We start from the raw sequence: 13,082 nt of genomic DNA, 5'->3' as shown, positions 1-13,082 counted from the left end.
ACATGTCCGGTGTGCACCGGACTGTCCGGTGCGCCATCGAACAGACAGCCTCTACCAACGGTCAAGTTTGGTGGTTGGGGCTATAAATACCCCAACCACCCCCACATTCATGGCATCCAAGTTTTCCACTTCTCAACCACTTACAAGAGCTAGGCATTCAATTCTAGACACACCAAAGAGATCAAATCCTCTCCAACTCCACACAAGGCTTTAGTGATTAGCGAGAGAGATTTGTCGTGTTCTTTTGAGCTCTTGCGCTTGGATTGCTTCTTTTCTTTCTCACTTGTTCTTGTGATCAAAACTCCATTGTAATCAAGGCAAGAGGCACCAATTGTGTTGTGGCCCTTGCGGGGAAGTTTTGTTCCCGGTTTCGATTTGAGAAGAGAAGCTCACTCGGTCCGAGGGACCGTTTGAGAGAGGGAAGGGTTGAAAGAGACCCGGCCTTTGTGGCCTCCTCAACGGGGAGTAGGTTTGAAAGAACCGAACCTCGGTAAAACAAATCCTCGTGTCTCACTTCATTATTCGCTTGCGATTTGTTTTCACCCTCTCTTGCGGACTCGGTTTTATTTCTAACGCTAACCCGGCTTGTAGTTGTGTTTATATTTGTAAATTTCAGTTTCGCCCTATTCACCCCCCTCTAGGCGACTATCAGACGCCAGCAAGAAAGTCAGGATCGGCTCCGAGCTCGACCCCAAATAGGAAGCAGTGCTCGTCGACTTTCTCCGCGCAAACACCGAAATTTTTGCGTGGAGTCCCTCGGACATGCCAGGCATACCGAGGGATGTCATCGAGCACTCACTGGACATCCGAGCCGGTGCCCGACCCGTGAAACAGCACCTGCGCCGTTTTGATGAAGAAAAGCGCAGGGCCATAGGCGAGGAGGTCCACAAACTAATGGCTGCAGGGTTCATCAAAGAGGTATTCCATCCAGAATGGTTGGCCAACCCTGTACTTGTAAGGAAAAAATGTGGGAAATGGAGGATGTGTGTAGACTACACTGGTTTAAACAAAGCATGTCCAAAGGTTCCCTACCCTCTGCCCCGCATCGATCAAATTGTGGACTCCACCGCTGGGTGTGAAACCCTGTCTTTCCTCGATGCCTATTCAGGCTATCACCAAATCAAAATGAAAGAATCAGACCAGCTCGCGACTTCTTTCATCACACCTTTTGGCATGTATTGTTATACTACTATGCCATTTGGCTTGAGGAATGCAGGTGCAACATACCAAAGATGCATGAACCATGTGTTCGGAGAACACATCGGCAGAACGGTCGAGGCTTACGTCGATGACATCGTTGTCAAAACAAGGAAAGCCTCCGACCTCCTCTCTGACCTTGAAGTGACATTTAGGTGCCTAAAAGCGAAGAGCGTGAAACTCAATCCCGAGAAGTGTGTCTTCGGAGTACCCCAAAGCATGCTCCTGGGGTTCATCGTCTCCGAACGAGGCATCGAGGCCAACCCGGAGAAAATCGTGGCCATCACCAACATGGGACCCATCAAAGATTTAAAAGAAGTACAAAGGGTCATGGGATGCCTTGCGGCTCTGAGCCGCTTCATCTCGTGCCTTGGCGAGAAAGGATTGCCCTTGTACCGCCTCTTAAGGAAGGTCGAGCGCTTCACTTGGACTCCCGAGGCCGAAGAAGCCCTCAGAAACTTAAAGGCACTTCTTACTAATGCACCCACCTTGGTGCCCCCCGCTGTAGGAGAGAATCTCTTGATTTACGTAGCAGCAACCACTCAGGTGGTCAGCGCTGCGGTCGTAGTCGAGAGACAAGAAGAGGGGCATGCACTGCTCATCCAGAGGCCAGTCTACTTCATCAGCGAGGTGCTATCCGAGACCAAAATCTACTACCCGCAAATCCAGAAGCTACTATACGCGGTGATTCTAACACGACGAAAGCTGCAACACTACTTCAAGTCTCATCCGGTGACTGTGGTGTCATCCTTCCCCCTGGGGGAGATCATCCAGAGCCGAGAGGCCTCGGGTAGGATAGCAAAATGGGCAGTGGAACTCATGGGGGAAACACTCTCATTCGCTCCTCGGAAGGCCATAAAATCCCAAGTCTTGGCAGACTTCCTGGCTGAATGGGTCGACACCCAATTGCCGACTGCTCCAATCCAGGCTGAACATTGGACCATGTACTTCGATTGGTCGCTTATGAAAACCGGAGCAGATGCTGGCTTGCTCTTCATCTCACCCCACGACAAACATGTGCGCTACGTGTTACGCCTCCATTTTCCGGCGTCAAACAACGTGGCCGAGTACGAGGCCTTGGTTAATGGATTGTGCATCGCCGTCGAGCTAGGGGTTCAGTGCCTCGACGCTCGTGGCGACTCGCAACTCGTTATTGACCAAGTCACGAAGAACTCTCACTGCCACGATCGGAAGATGGAGGCCTACTGCGACGAAGTTCGGCGCTTGGAAGATAAGTTCTATGGGCTGGAGCTCAACCATGTTGCTCGACGGTACAACGAGACCGCGGATGAGCTGGCGAAAATAGCCTCGGGGCGAATGATGGTTCCCCCGAATGTCTTCTCCAGGGATATATATCAGCCATCCGTCAAGCTCAATGACGCACCCGAGCCCGAGGAGACCTCGGTCCAGCCCGAGGAGACCTCAGTCCAGCCCGAGGTACCCTCGGCCGCCGAGGGTGAGGCCCTGCGCGTCGAGATAGAGCAGAGCGGGGTCACACCAAACCTAAACTGGCAGACCCCGTACCTGGAATATCTCCTCCGAGGAGAGCTGCCCCTCGACAAGGCCGAAGCTCGGCGACTGGCTCGGCACGCCAAGTCATTCGTTTTACTGGGTGATGAAAAAGAGTTGTACCACCGCAGCCGCTCGGGCATTCTCCAACGATGCATATCTGTCGCCCAAGGACAAGAGCTGTTACAAGAAATACACTCGGGGGCTTGCGGTCACCATGCAGCACCTCGAGCCCTCGTCAGAAACGCCTTCCGACAAGGTTTCTACTGGCCGACCGCAGTGGCCGACGCCACTAGGATTGTACGCTCCTGCCGAGGGTGTCAATTCTATGCAAGACAGACGCACCTGCCCGCTCAGGCCCTCCAGACAATACCTATCACTTGGCCGTTCGTCGTGTGGGGGCTGGACCACGTCGGTCCCTTGCAGAAGGCACCCGGGGGCTTCACGCACCTGCTGGTTGCCATCGACAAATTCTCCAAGTGGATCAAAGTCCGACCCTTAACCAGCATCGGGTCCGAGAAGGCGGTGGCGTTCTTTACAAATATCATCCACCGCTTTGGGATCCGAACTCCATCATCACCGACAATGGCATGCAATTCACTGGGAAAAAGTTCCTAGACTTCTGCGAAGGCCACCACATCCGAGTGGACTTGGCCACCGTAGCTCACCCAATGACAAACGGGCAGGTGGACCGCGCCAATGGTATAATTTTGCAGGGACTAAAACCGAGGATCTACAACGACCTCAACAAGTTTGGCAAGCAATAGATAAAAGAACTACCCTCGGTGGTTTGGAGTCTGAGGACGACGCCGAGCCGGGCCATGGGTTTCTTGCCATTCTTTCTAGTCTATGGGGTCGAGGCTGTCCTACCCACGGACTTAGAATACGGTTCCCTGAGGACAAAGGCATACGACGACCAAAGCAACTAGACCAGCCGAGAGGATTCATTGGACCAGCTCCAAGAGGCTCGGGACGTAGCTTTACTACACTCGGCGCGGTATCAGCAGTCTCTGCGATGCTACCACGCCCGAAGGATTCGGCCCCGAGGTTTCCAAGTGGGAGATTTTGTGCTTCGGCTACGACAAGACGCCCGAGGGCGCCACAAGCTTACTCCTCCCTAGGAAGGGCCATTCATCATCGCCAAAGTTTTGAAGCCCGGGACATACAAGCTGGCCAACGATCAAGGCGAGGTCTACAGCAACGCTTGGAACATCGAACAACTACGTCGCTTTTACCCTTAAAGTGTTTCAAGTCGATCATGTATCTTGATCCCTTTACATGCATAAATAAAAAGTCTAACCGTCAAGGGAGGATCGGCCTTGCCTCAGCAAAAACCAAACCTCCCTCGGGGGCTAGAAGGTGGGAACCCCCTCTGCGTCAAAATTTTCCTCGGAAAAGTTATCCACGAAAACGACTTTCGTGCTTTCGACTATATCGATAACGAAATCCTAAAAACGAGCTAGAGAAACCTTGAACGGCAAGGACGATCGAGCCGAGGGACTCCTACGCCTCCAGGATACGGATACCTCACTCATCACCTTCCACGAAAAGTAACTCACGCTCGGATAAGTGATTCTGCTACCGAATAAGTCCAAATGCTCGAAACAAGAGGAAAGAAAACACAGCTTTATGCTCTAACACTAAAAATATTTAGGCCCCAGCGGCCACAAGAAACATTCACATACTTAAAACAAAGTTTTCCCCACAGGCTCAGGTGTCGGCAGGGGGAGGAGCAGCACCCTCGGCATCGTTCCTGCCCGCGGCAAAATCCGGCCCGGCCTCAGATGCCGACGCAGGCGGAAGGATCTCCACCTCGAAGAAGGAAGCCAACACCGCGCCTGGGCCCTCGGCAGCCGCGTCAAGCCTTCGGACCTCGGACAGGGCGGCCTCCTCTTCGTCGGGTAAGCAGTACCCCTCGCTGACCCGCTCCAAATCCACATCATAGTGGGAAGCAAGGATGGCGAAGGCCCGCCTAACGCCGAGGTGCAGCGCCCCGCGAAGTCTGATGCGCACGTGGCTGCCCAAGGCCCGCAGGCGACTCTGGGGGGAGCTGCCCGAGGGGACGTCGCCGAGGCCAAAGGTCCGGTAGAAGGCCGAGATGGCCTCGGACATGGCCATGCGGTCGGCCTCCTTCTGCTCAGCCGCCTGGGCAAGCGCCTCGCAGTTCATGACAGACTCGTTAAGAGCCATCTCGAGCACTGAAAACAGTCGGGCAATATTCTTCAGACATCAGGTGAAGAATGAAGACAAAAACAAAATCACAAAGCAGACAAAGAAGACCTTCGGCCCGGGCACGCCGCTGTGAAGCCATGGCTTGGGCGGACTGGGCAGACCCGACGGCCATGGCCAGGCCCTCCGCAAGGGTCTCGGCCCGAGCGGTCGCCTCGGCTAGCCGCTCCGTAGCCTCAGCCAGCTGTCCCCCAAGGGTCTCAGCCCGGCTCACGGCCTCGTTAGCTTGGCTCCGGAATTGGTCCCGCTCGCTGGTGGCCTGGCCAAGCTCCAGCTGCCGCTGACGCATCTCCTCGGCCTGGGAAGCCACCTGCTCCCGTGCTGACGAAGCCTCCGTCCGTGCCGACGCCGCCTCTATCCGCACCGCCGCTGCCTCCGACTTTAGCTCATCACAAAGCAGCCAAAGGTCCGCCAACTCGGCGCTCCGTTGGGCAAGGCGCTCATTGGCCTCGGTAAGCGCGGCCCACTGGGACCGCAGCGACTCCCAAACGTCGCTTTCGCGGCGGATGAACAACGACTTAGCGGTGCTCACGTCTGCAAGCTCCTGAGAGAGGAAAATAGGTCACAAAGAATGCCCTGATCACGTGAGGTGTACGTCTAAAAACTTACCTGGAAGACCCTAGGAACGTCCCTGGAAAGGATTTCCATGGTCAACCGAAGCGACCTCATCGCTGCCTCGGTATATTCACAGAAATTATTCCGAAACTGCTCCTCCAACTCATCGTTGAGGGAGAGGAGGGGCTCCGAGGTGTCGCGGCTCCAGAACAGGAGCGGCTGCCTACACCACTCATTGGGATTGAGCTGCGTGGGGATAAGGCCGCTGCTCCCTAAGGCGGGCCACGGTTCTGCGCGCCCCCGGCCGAGGCGTCGGGTCCCCCTGCAGTCGGTGCATCGGGTACCACCGCAGTCGACGTCTCGGGCCTCTCCTTGACCGAGGTGATAGGCCTCCGCTCCCCGACCTCGGCAACAACGACCGCCCCCTCCTCATGGTCGAGAATGGGGAGATCGGGGATGACCAAGATTGGAGGCACCTCAGCCGTCTCAACGTCGGCGGCGGCGGGTGGCACCGTGGGCGCACCAGTGGCGGCCCGACAGGAATCGACGTCGGCGTCGGCGTCGAGGAAGGCGGGCTCAAGGCCGCAGCCGAGTCAACCGCCTCCCCTGGCATGATGGCCGCTACAACAGGGGGATCGGTCGGGGAGGCTTGCCCCATGGCAGCCCGTGCCTCCTGGGCCCCCGCCGGAGGGCGCCTTGTGCGGAGGCCAACCAACCAGCGTGGCGCGCCGCAACCCCGGCTGCAGAGGTCGGTCCCGTCTTAAGGGCCTTCGAGGGGGCTAGGCCAGCCGAGCCCTGCCTCCGCTTGCTGAAAAGGAGAAGGGGCAAGTTCAAGACACACAGCGAATAAACTGAAACAGAGGTATCCTCAGATACTTACCCGCTCCGGGGCAAGGCCAATCGTGCCTGTGGGGAGGCCCCTCGGGTCCCGGTCTCCTCAGGCACTGCCGAGGGTTGTCCCGCAGCCGGCTTCAACGCAGCTTCCACCTCGGACGCCCGAGGCGCCGAGGGGGCGGCCTGCCCAGGCGACATCGCGACAGCCGGGGGGCCAACTTCCCGTACGGCCGGCACGGGCACCTGCTCTTGGGGGACATGCGGTTCGGTCTGACCTCCCGGAGTCACCCCAATTATCTCGGCCAAGGGGTCAAGTACCCCCTCGGCCTGCCTCCGCTCCTCAGACCGGGACCCCGGCGTCCCGGCCCCAGACGTTGGTGGCGCCAGCCCACCTGGGGGCTGGCTTGACGACCTCTAGCTCAGCCTCGGGTCCGGACTGAGACCAAGTCGGGCCGCCATGTCATCATCTTCATCGTCATCATCATCGTCATCATCATCGTCGTCAGGCGTGTCCGGTGACGGCTCCAACGGGAGCCCGTCCCTTGCTTGCCTCCGACGGAGCTTCTCCAAAGCTTCTCGAGCTCGCATCCTCTCCGCGGCGAGCTCGGGCCTCTTCCGCGTCCTTCTTCTCCTTGTCCTTCTCCGCGGTGAGCCTACGCGCGGTCCGGCCCGCCGCGTCCTCCGGGATCGGTGGCCGGGAGAGTTTAAAACACCTTAAACCCTGGGGACGAACGAAAATCCCAACAGTAAGAACTAAAGACGTAGGAAAAACGGCGCAAGACAGAAGGAGGGTCAGACACTTACCAGGGACACATACCCCTGGTCAGGACGCATTGGGGGTTGGCTAAGGACGCCAGCGTCCAGCCTCCCTACCGTGCCCGCTACCCGTCTGAGGAGGTCGTCGACGGAGAGGGAGGTCGAGGACATCCGAGAACCCTCCAAATCAACCCCCGGCTTCATCTCCGAAAGCCACAACCGCCGCTCTGCCAATGGGAGCACCCTCCGGTGATGGATGGCGGCAACAACCCCCACGGCGGTAAGGCCCTCGGTTTGCAACTTCTGTAGGGCATGGAGAATGGGCTGGAGCTTCTCCTGGTTTTCGCGTACGCCAGTTGTCGCCGGCAGCAGTCACCACTCATTGAGAAAACGGCGGGAGCATCCCGTCGTTGTTCCGGAGATAAAACCACCGGTTCTGCCACCCCTTGTTCAAAGACACAAGGGAGGCAGGGATGTACTGCGATGCCCGCCCTGACCTCAGCTGGAGGGTGCAGCCGCCAGCTCACACCGTCATACGGACCTTCTTCACATCCGTCGACGCGGCGAAGAACTCCATGGAGAAGAGATGGGTCCACAGGTCCCAGTGGGTGTCAATCCTCAGAAACCCCTCACAAACTGCCACAAAAATAGCCGCCTGTGCGATGGAGTTGGGGTTGAAGTTATGCAGCTCCACCCCGTAGTAATGCGGGAGCGCCCACATGAAGCGACACGCCGGCATCCCAAACCCCCGCTCATGGAAGGGGGTGAAATTGACCACGTACCCCGGTGGCGGAATCGGGTCGGCCTCATTCCCAGGAGCCACCCACTCAGGATGCGGCCCACCGGAGAGAGGACGGAGCAAACCATCGGCAACAAGGGCCTCCAGATCCTCCACAGTAACGGTGGAGAAAGGCCACGGGTCGCACGGCGGAAAGACGGTCGCCTTGTCAGCCATCACCAAGCAGAAGCGGTGGAGGCGGAGGGGATGAGGTGCGCAGTTTTCACTTCTCTGTCTACTCTCTTAGGTTGCGAAAACAAAAGCAGAAGGCAAGCGCAAATGACAGGGTAAAGAACCACCGCCGGCCCCTCTTCCGAGTATATAAATGCCCGGGCGAGATCCACCCAAAACTTCGCCTGAACCCTTCGCGAATTTCAAACTCAAAGGCAAAATGTTTTTTCCGTTCCTCGAACGACTCGCGCACGCGCAACAGATGCCCCGCGACTCGCCCATCCCGTTGCATTAACTCCCTGGCAGGGCACGCGACACCTCTGGCAGGCGAAGCAGGCGCCGTTTCGTCTCCGTCATGATGACTGTCTCAGAAAAGGTGTGCCACATTGTTTAAATTTATATCATGTTTTCCTTTTCCCCCCTCTCTCTCTTGCCACAGGGATTGGGAAAGGGGATATTTCGAAAGGATCCTTCTCAGCGAAGGAAATGGGCCCCGAGCCCTCCTACTGATCAGGGGTTCGAAGGTTGCGCCCTGCGGAGTTCGGCAACCGCCCCATAGCACTCGAGCTCCGAGCCCTCTACTGATCAGGGGATCGAAGGCTGGCCCCTCTGAAGGGTTCGACAGCCACCCTAGAGCATGCGGAGTGAGGGATGACCCTAGGTACGTCTGTTACATGGCCGAGGCTCGGGCTACGCTCCCGAGGTACCCTAGGACATTTCCGAGACCAGCGGGAACGATTTGTAATGGAATCCCACCGGAGGGAGGCACCGAGCCCTCGGACCCTATCAAATGGGTCCAGGTCCAGCGAATCACCTGCAGGTACTTTTGGAGCGCGCCTCTGGGCCACTAGCCGACCCTTATCGAACAGGGCTAGGGCGTCCACTCGGATTACCCGCTAGCAACTCACTGGAAACACCATGTTCAGCGCCCACCGAGGGTAACATGGCGCCTTCCCCCCCCCCTCCTCCTTGTGGAAAGGCGACGAAGGGGCATAAAATAAAAAGCCGAGACGACCCTCGATTGTCCTCTCGCTCCGTGCAGAGGCTCGGAGGCTGCTCTCGCACCAGGCTACGGCCAAATTGTTGACCACGTCGACAAAATCCGCTTAAAAACTCGGAGCCTGACCATTCACCTGGGCTGCGGCCAGGCCGCATGAGGGAACAACAAGGCCAATCGAGGAATCACGAAAAGAATTAAGACCTCAGAGGAGTCAAACCACTCCTCCAAGGCCTCGAGGGCTTTCACCCGACGGGTGCGCTCGCGCGCACCCATCGGAACGAAATATAACCGAGAAAGGCTGGTCCCCTTGCAAAAAATTCGGCAGAACCACCAAGCGAGTGCCTACACTCCCTTCGAGGCTCGGGGGCTACTGTTGGGTACCGTAATTAGGGTTACCTCCAATACCCCTAAACACGGCCGAAAAACATCTTTAGAACAAACCGTAAAGGCTGACAAGCACGGTTCAAGTCAAGGCCTCGTCTACCAAGGGACGTGATCTCGTCTCGCCCGAGCCTAGCCTCAAACAAGAACAGTAGCCCGGGACGGATTCACGCCTCGCCCGAGGGCCCCCTGAGGCAGTGGGTGCACCCCCAGCTCGCATGAGGCCAAGCTCGGGCAAACTTTGTCGTATAGCAACCTCGGCCATATCGCCTTACCACCAACCGTATCGCATGCGCATTTAATGCAGGGATCACCTGACATCTTATCCTGACACGCGCGCCTCAGTCGGCAAGGTCGAAATGACCGCAATCACTTCGCCCCCTTTACTGACCGTTCTGACAGGAAAACAACACTATTCACCCTGTTCCGACTACTGTGCCAACCACCCAGGTAAAACTGACGACAGTAAGTCACGACCTCCCCCGAGTTCAGCCTCGGGCGCAACTGGGAGCTCTGCCTCGCCTGACCTCAGGCCTCGGCCTCAGCCTCGGCCTCGGGAGAAGGTCTCCGCCTCGCCCGACATGAGGCCTCAGCCTCGGCCTCGGGAGAAGGTCTCCGCCTCCCGACCTTAGGCCTCGGCCTCAGCCTCAGCCTCGGGCGCAACAGGGAGCTCCGCCTTGCCCGACCCCAGGCCTCGGCCTCAGCCTCAGCCTCGGCCTCGGAGGAGTCACCGCCTCGCCCGACCTCGATCTCGGACCGACTACACCACAGGGGATACATCATTACCCTACCCCTAGCTAGCTGCCTCAGGCTACGAAGGAACAAGACCGGTGTCCCATCTAGATTACTCCGGCAACAGGTAATGATGGTTCCCTGCATGCGTCCATGACGTCGATTGTCTCAACTCCCTACGAAGGCAAAGAAACGTCAGCAGGACCCCGGGCCGCACCGTCAGCTACGCTTCTACAGGGCTCAAGCACTTCTCCGCCTGCCACGTTAGTACATAGCTACACCCCCATATGTACAGTTGGATCATCTCCTTATATCTATAAAAGGGGATGTCCAGGACCTTATAGAAAGGGAAAAAAAGAAGAGGGCGGAGACGAAGGAGGCCAACTCAGACGGCTCACTCCAAGGCCAAACCCTCTCTCTCTCGACGCTTGTAACCCCTACTACGAGCACCCCAGTGCAAGATAATATAAGTCTCATCGTCCCTCTTGTGTTTCATCTTGCATCAACCCATCTGGGCAGGGACACGTAGCATCAAATTCACTGGTCGGTTGAGGGTCCTTGCTGGTCCAAAATGCCGACACCAACTCTTGTTGGGTCCTACAAGGTTAGTCACAATAACTTTTGGAACCCATATGCAAGTTTTGTCTCCCTTGCATTTAGATCCCAACTTCCTAGCAACTACTTTTGCATTCTTACATGAAAGAACAAAAGGAGTGTTGCAAGCATGAAAAATAGTAGTAGGCTCATTGCACATTTTCCTAGGCACATGAGACACAACATTATTTCTCCTAGGCCTACTTCTACCATGCACAAAAGTAGAGCTAGAGGCAAACATAGCATGTGAATCATTATAAGCAGTATGAACATAACTCTTATTATAATGAGAACGACTAGCAATTTTCGTATCATAAAAAAGCATGGTTCCTTTGAGGACTACTAGCCATATGGGCCTTCCCTTTCTCCTTGTTGGGAACGGGAGCCTTTTGGCTTGTTATGTTCTTGGCTTCCTTTCGAAAACCAAGTCCATCCTTAATTGAGGGGTGTCTACCAATAGTGTAGGCATCCCTGGCAAATTTTAATTTATCAAAATCACTTTTGCAAGTCTTAAGTTGAGCATTAATACTTGCCACCTCATCATTTAACTTAGTAATAGAAATAAGATGTTCATCACATGCATCAACATCGAAGTCCTTACATCTATTACAAATACTAACATGCTCTACACATGAACTTATTTTACTAACTTCCTCTAGCTTAGCGTTTAAATCATCATTTAAATTCTTTAAACTATAGATAGATTCATGGCAAGCAGATAACTCAGAAGATAGCATTTCATTTCTCTTAGTTTCTAAAGCAAGAGACTTTTGTACACTAACAAATTTGTCATGTTCCTCATACAAAATGTCCTCTTGATTTTCTAGCAGTCTATCTTTTTCATTTAGAGCATCAATTAATTCATTAATTTTCTCTACTTTGGCTCTATCTAAACCTTTAAATAAACTAGCGTAATCTACTTCATCATCGGAGGATTCCTCATCACTAGAAGAAGAGTACTTAGGGGAATCTCGAATACGTACCTTCTTCTCCTTAGCCATGAGGCAAGTGTGGCATTCGTTGGGGAAGAGCAAAGACTTGTCGAAGGCCGAGGCAGCCAATCCTTCATCGTCGGAGTCAGATGAGGAGCAGTCGGAATCCCACTCCTTTTCAAGGTGTGCCTCACCCTTTGCCTTCTTGTAGTTTTTCTTCTTCTCCTTCCCGTACTTTTCTTGTCCCTGGTCATTATCGTTATCGGGGCATTGTGCTATGAAATGACCAGTCTTACCGCATTTGAAGCAGGAGCACTTTCCCCTTGTTTTGTTCTTGTTGGGGTATTCCTTGCGTCCTTTCAGCGCGGTCTTCAAACGTTTGATGATGAGGGCCACCTCATCTTCATTTAGCCTGGCAGCCTCCACTTGTGCTACCTTGCTTGGTAGCGCCTCCCTGCTGCTTGTTGCTTTGAGAACAACGAGATGTGGCTTGTAGACAGGTAGTGGACCATTTAGTGCATCCTCCACATATCGAGCCTCCTTCACCATCATGCGCCTGCTCACAAATTTTCCAAGGATCTCCTCGGACGTCATCTTGGTGTACCTAGGGTTTTCGCGAATATGATTGACAAGATGGGGGTTGATTACAGTAAATGACCTTAGGATGAGTCGGACGACATCATGATCCGTACATCTTGTGCTTCCATAGCTTCAGATCTTGTTGATGAGGGTCTTGAGCCTGTTGTAGGTCTGAGTTGGCTCCTCTCCCCTGATCATCGCAAATCTCCCCAGCTCGCCTTCCACCAGCTCCATTTTGGTAATCATGGTGGCGTCATTTCCCTCATGAGATATCTTGAGGGTGTCCTAGATTTGCTTGGCGTTGTCCAAGCCGCTCACCTTATTATATTCATCCCTGCAAAGAGATGCAAGCAACACAGTAGTGGCTTGGGCATTTTTGTGAATTTGTTCATTGATAATCACAGGGTTATCAGTACTATCAAAATGCATCCCATTTTCGACAATTTCCCAAATACTAGGATGGAGAGAAAATAGATGACTACGCATTTTATGGCTCCAAAATGAATAGTCTTCTCCATCAAAGTGTGGAGGTTTTCCAAGAGGAATAGAAAGTAGATGTGCATTCGAATTGTACGGAATACGGGAATAATCAAAAGAATAATTTTGATTAACCATCTTTTTCTTTGACGAGGAGTCGTCTTCGTCCCTTGGTGAAGAAGATGAGACATCGCTGTCGTAGTAGATGATCTTCTTGATGCACCTCTTCTTCTTCCCATCTCTCTTCTTGTGACCTGAGCCTGAGTCGGTAGGCTTGTCGTCTCTTGGCTCATTGAAGAGGGACTCCTTCTCCTTGTCGTTTACCACCATCCCCTTTCCCTTAGGATCCATCTCTTCG

The sequence above is a fragment of the Zea mays genome, chromosome 3 (assembly GCF_902167145.1).
Source record: "Zea mays cultivar B73 chromosome 3, Zm-B73-REFERENCE-NAM-5.0, whole genome shotgun sequence".
Classification (NCBI taxonomy): Eukaryota; Viridiplantae; Streptophyta; class Magnoliopsida; order Poales; family Poaceae; genus Zea; species Zea mays.
The sequence above is the reverse complement of the archived record's forward strand: the minus strand, read 5'-3'. Positions refer to the sequence as shown.